This window comes from Cicer arietinum, chromosome 4 (genome assembly GCF_000331145.2).
Source record: "Cicer arietinum cultivar CDC Frontier isolate Library 1 chromosome 4, Cicar.CDCFrontier_v2.0, whole genome shotgun sequence".
Lineage (NCBI taxonomy): Eukaryota > Viridiplantae > Streptophyta > Magnoliopsida > Fabales > Fabaceae > Cicer > Cicer arietinum.
In genome coordinates, this window is record NC_021163.2 from 50,396,859 (window position 1) to 50,402,733 (window position 5,875).

The 5,875-nt window shown below is 26.6% G+C and overlaps 1 long non-coding RNA gene across 1 annotated transcript; it reads left to right on the plus strand.

The window, feature by feature from the left end:
- The first annotated feature begins 778 nt into the window (after positions 1–778).
- LOC140919906 (uncharacterized) lies at positions 779–1,940 on the plus strand. The gene is made up of 2 exons (XR_012162551.1): positions 779–1,063; positions 1,523–1,940. It is a non-coding gene; the product is annotated as an uncharacterized lncRNA (long non-coding RNA).
- Positions 1,941–5,875: the final 3,935 nt, after the last annotated feature.

Here is a 5,875-nt window from a genome sequence, read left to right on the forward strand (position 1 = left end):
GAGAAAACATCAGATGAAGAATGTTACCTTTGAAATAGATGTCAAATTTAACGAGTTAAATTGCAAGAGGCAAGACTAAAAGTTTTAGAAAAGATAATTAAACTCTTATCGACCAACACAACGAGAGAAAATAGATCAAAAAATACATCATAAACATGGTCGATTCGATAGAAAGAGAGATCAAATTTAACAAAAATATCCACTACTTCATTGACTTCACGGTAAACATGAGATAATTTAAAATGATTCAACTTTACAAATACTTCATTTATACGTGTATGTTACACTATATAACATAAATTTCTATTAGAGTAACTTTTCATGATTAAGGACACCGATATTTAAGAGTCTAATATGATACCATTATTTCTAATCCTTTTGAAAAAGTTCAACTCTAAACTATAATAGATAACTCAAAATTCTGCTATTTAGATTGTACATACTCATAAAACAATATATATATATATATATATATATATATATATATATATATATAGTGCATATATATATATATATATAGTGCATATATAATATTTATTTCATATTAAATTATTTGTTCGGGAAATGTCAATATTTAGATCTCAATTATCTTATAAGATTAGTGTACCATAGTCTCACACAAAAACCAAAATTTACCCAAATAAGAAAATTAAAGAGAAAAGGAATAAAGGTACTTCTATATTTTTCACTTAGTTGTAGCTATCTTCTCACCTCAATCTACTATATATATCGGTAGCCATTCCCTACTTTCTTCTCAGTCCAAACTCTAACAATTGAACCTCCTTTTAAATCTCAGTCCCATAATCAAATAGCAACTCTAGTTCTTATTCTTTTTATTATCATGGACTATTACCAAGTGAAGCTGCCAGCATGATCTCAATTTTCCTTTTTATAAGGGAAAGATTAGATCATGCGGCTGTTTCACTTAGTTGTTGGTAACATGAACAAATTTTTTTTAAAAATCATAACTTTTATTTTAAACTTATCTAATAGTGCATCTCTGTTTTATGTTTCAATAATTGGACATTGGAATTTTGTTTGCTCAATTGTGAAATCTCAAAAGGTATGTAATTAATTAGTTTTATGTTCATTATATGTTCCTAATGTCTGTTCTTTCTCTATATGTTTGCATGACTATATCTACCATTACTTACCATATAAATTTATCTATACTTGGTTAATATTTCTCCTTTTTTTTTGAGAGGTTGATTAATATTTTTTTTAAACATGAATATTTATGATACTTATATTCCTTATCTTTTAAAAATATTGTTTTTACATAATAATTACTCCACATATAGAAATTTCATAATTTTTAGATACAATAAGGGGAGTGGATTTTTTCTCACACTATCTCTTATATATTTCAAATTTTATCATTAAGTTTTTTCTCTCTCACTTTTCATATTAAGAATTCATCACATCGAAAAAATATATTCTCGTCTAATAAGTGCTTTTGTGATTGAATTACCTTATTTCTCACAAGCATAAAAATCGAAATAATATTTTGTATTTGAAATAGATCGAGAAGGATGGTCAAAAAAATTTGGTTAGGCAATGCTTTGGTCTTCTCGGATGAATGGTGGTACTTGCAGTCACTTCGAAGTTCAAGTCAATATGATAAAAGTTGTATACATTTGACTATGTCTAAATAACAGTACTTACAATGCATAGACTAGACTCACATAGAGTGTAACATATGTTAGAACTAGGGCAGACAAAAAAATAATAAAGTTTCAAAAGATGTTGATGCATATAACTTTGTATTTTCTAATAAGTTGTGCCTCAACTCAATCCAAAACATTTTTCATAATTTATCGGCTAGGGCATTGATCCTTGCCTCATCTTTTTTATTGTTCTTTTCTAGTGTGGTGTGGTTTTGTATTCATGATTCAAAATGTTGATCTATGTATATTATAATATTTATAATTTATTTATTATCTAAATTCCTTTTTTATAAGTAACAAATTTTATTAAAAAGTTTAAAAGGAGAGCTTTAGCCCATTACATCACTATCCCAAAATCAAATACTTTTTATACACTATTGGATAAAAATAAAGAATTTTACCTACGTGGGCTACATATGAAAAAAAACAAGCACATAGTTTGTGTTTTCACTGTATTTTGATATTTTTTTAAATGTGTGTGGTATTTTATATAATGGTCTTTAAATGTATTATAATTATTAAAGCAAATTTATATATATCTTTTATTAATTATTTTAATATTCAAACATATAAAAGAGACATTTAAGAATGTGTTTGTAATTTTTAATAAATTCAAATATTATAGTAACAACATCAACGCATCACATATTAAGAACAAAATGATTATTTGCTTTGTTTTTTATTTTTTATTTTTATATGGGTAGGATACAATAAACATACGTGGAATTTTCTAAAAATTCAAAATAGGACACAACTTAGATATATTAGTAAAATTTAATAAAAAAAACACTTAAATAGATGTATTATAGTTGTAAAAAAATAGATATTAGTAATTAATCATTAATGTATAACTATAGTGACAATAGTTTAAAAGAAATATTAGTGATGAAAACAAAAATTGTCAACTTTCGCATAAATGAAATATATTTCAACTTCTATGTAGATTCAAAAGTTGTAACAATAAAAATGATAAAAGGACTCTCTGGGCATTTATTTGTGTATGAATGAGAACGAGAGAGGGTTTTTTTGCTTCAAACTAAAAACTAAATGTTCTAAAGATGTATTTAATTGATAAACACATATGCCCAAAAAAATCCGTAAAAAGAAGTTTAAAAATGTAACGCTTTTATCATGTTATGTATGTATCACACTAATTTGGGGGTACAGAAGCAACATCGAAACAAATATTTTAAAAAAATTCACATCAAATATATTATACTTCAAAAATATTAAGATAATTGTTATATAAGTGTACATCACTTATATATTCGATTATTATATTCACCGTTTGGCTTGTTTCGTACTATGTCCTTAAATTATTTAGATAAAATATCAATTGAGAGAAGTTATAGCAATGGAAAAACGAGTTATTTAGAGAGTGAACATAATTGGATGATTCTTTTGTTTCTATTATGATGTGTTTGCAAGTACTCTTGCATTTATAGAAAGAAGTGACCGAGAGAGTAGTTAAGTCTGCCATTTTAATTGACTCCAACAAAATACAACCAACCATACACTAGACTTTGTAAGAGAATGGACAAATAAAAATATGTGATTATAATAATACTCATATATGTGTTGAAAACTACATGGCACACAACAAATAATGGAGGAAGGGATCAATAATGGCCCTACATATTAAAGTGTTTTTGTTGTGAGGTAATTTTGAAGAATTGTGCTAACACATATTCTCAACACATACTCTCTAATTGATTGATAATTTAATGAATCTCATTAAATTTATGTGTGAATCCTTTTTATTTAATGGGTTCCATTTGAAATTCAATTGATAAGAAAATATATATTGAATAATATGTTATTAGCACTTATATTTCTCCAAGTAAAATACACTTTTTTTTTTGTAGTTATAGTAAAAAGTAAGGATCAAAAATCAATTTTAAATCACACAAAATTATTTACAAGAATCAAAATCAAACAATTTTTTTTTACAGAAACTAATTAAAATTAAAAAAAATACATAATTACATGGATTAATCATATACTTAAATCAAAATAAAATTATTGTTTATAAAATTTATGACATAAAAAATATTAATTATATTTAATTAAATTTGTTTTGCCAGAAATGTTAAACTAATTTTTTAATAAATATAAAATTAGTTACTTTTATTTATAATTAAAACCACATTAGAGTATTATTTTCCCAAGTAAAGATTTCATATTTAGCACTTTGAATTAGGTAGGGGTGAGATATTAAATATTGGTCATATATGTTTCTCATCAATCACCATCATCCAAAGAATAACATAGTCGCAATCATGTCAGTTATTAGCACTCATCTGGTTCTGATTGTTGTTTCTCATGGATTATTTTTTTGAAATTGAAGCCTCTTTGATTCATATATACTTTTCTTTTATTGAATTCTGCATAGCTTACAATATCTGCTGTGGCAGTAAGTACATAATATGACACTAGTTTGATTCTCTCAATTCCTTTTTTGTTTTTATCCCTCAGTTATTTTATTTTTATTTTTTTTATTTTTAGAAAAATGTTAGTGTATAAGTTGTCTTGAAGATGAATAATTGGTTACGAATCTTGCACATTTTTTCTAATACTCTTTCAACATCTCCACTTATACTTGTAGGTGTTTTTGTTGAGAGGTGATGTATATTGCATATTTCTAGATCTTTTTAGAACACATTAGTAATTTATAAAATAAATATTAATTATTAATTTATGATATATATGTCTAGTCTTTTTTAGAATATTTGAGTAGCATCAAAAGCAACGTTTGATCATACATTAGACGTTGAAATTTAATCAATAATATGGCTAATATCATTCAACCATATATAACTATATATCCTTATTTTCAATGGTGTAAAGTGAAGACATTTTTTGCTCTCAAGATTAATTATGGGAGATTGTAGATGAAGGATTTACTATTCCTACAGAAACATCAACTCTCAATGCAACTCAAAAAAGAGTTGAAGAAAAATAAACAGAAAAATTTAAAGGTGTTATTCTTTGCAACAAGCGGTAATTGACAATATCTTTTCAAGAATAATGAGTGCTACAAATGCCAAAGATACTAAGGGTACACAACAAGAGGAATTTCAAGGAAGTGACAAGCTACGTGTCATTAAACTTCAAATTCAAAGACGTGAGTTTGAATTAATAAAAATGATAAAGTTTGAGACATAAAGGAGTACTATACAAAGATAAATAAATTAATAAGTCAAATGAAAATTTACGGAAAAAATACTCTTGATAAAATAATTATTGAGAGAATTCTAATTTCTAGTTCTCATAAGTATGACACAATCGTGACAATAATTGAACAAACCAAAGATTCTTCTACTTTGTATGTGACTAAATTAGTTGAATCTCTTAAATGTTATGAACAAAGCTCAAATTTCGGTCTCAAAATAAAGGATATGAAAGAAATGAAATTGACAGAGAAAAATGTATAAATAAAGAAAATTCTTGAGAAATGATCAAGATGGATGAGTATCCTCCACGCGGTATATGCAAAAAGGATAAATCATGCTGAGAAAGATTGTCAATATCGTGGAAAGCCACAATGTCGACATCACAAGAAATTTGAACACAAGGATAATAATTGCTATAGAAAAAATAAACATCAAGTAAATTTTTTGAAGAGCATGGTGGTGTGCAACATGAACACAACTATGAGCAACATCTTTTCTACGCTACCCAAGATTCTAGTGATGGATTGAGTAGAAATTGGTACTTGGATGGAAGATGTAACAATTACTATTGGATCTTTTGTTGGTGGTATACTGCAAATCTTCAACAAGAAGAGGATGAACTTGATGATGATGAAGGTTGCACAAATAAATTTCAAAGCGCGCGTATCACACTAAGCTTTAGGTTCGATTCGCCTCCACAAATCTATATATATTGGATGCAAACGGATTAGCCGACGAATCCCCTTCAGGATACTTTGGAATCCTTGAAGTGAATTGCACATTCACATCAAGCCTATCGATCAATGATAATTTACAGAATGAAGTTTCTTCATTTACTCTGTGCACTAGAGAAAAGAAGAAATAACTCAGAAATATTTTTGACATAATTTTGACTCATGTAACATGAATTTTGTGTTGTTTATCTTTTTTTTCTTTCTGCCTCTAAAATATCTCTATTTATAGAGATACTCATACCAATTGGTGAAAGAAAGCAACTCTTCAACTCATACCAATTGGTGAAAGAAAAAAAACTCT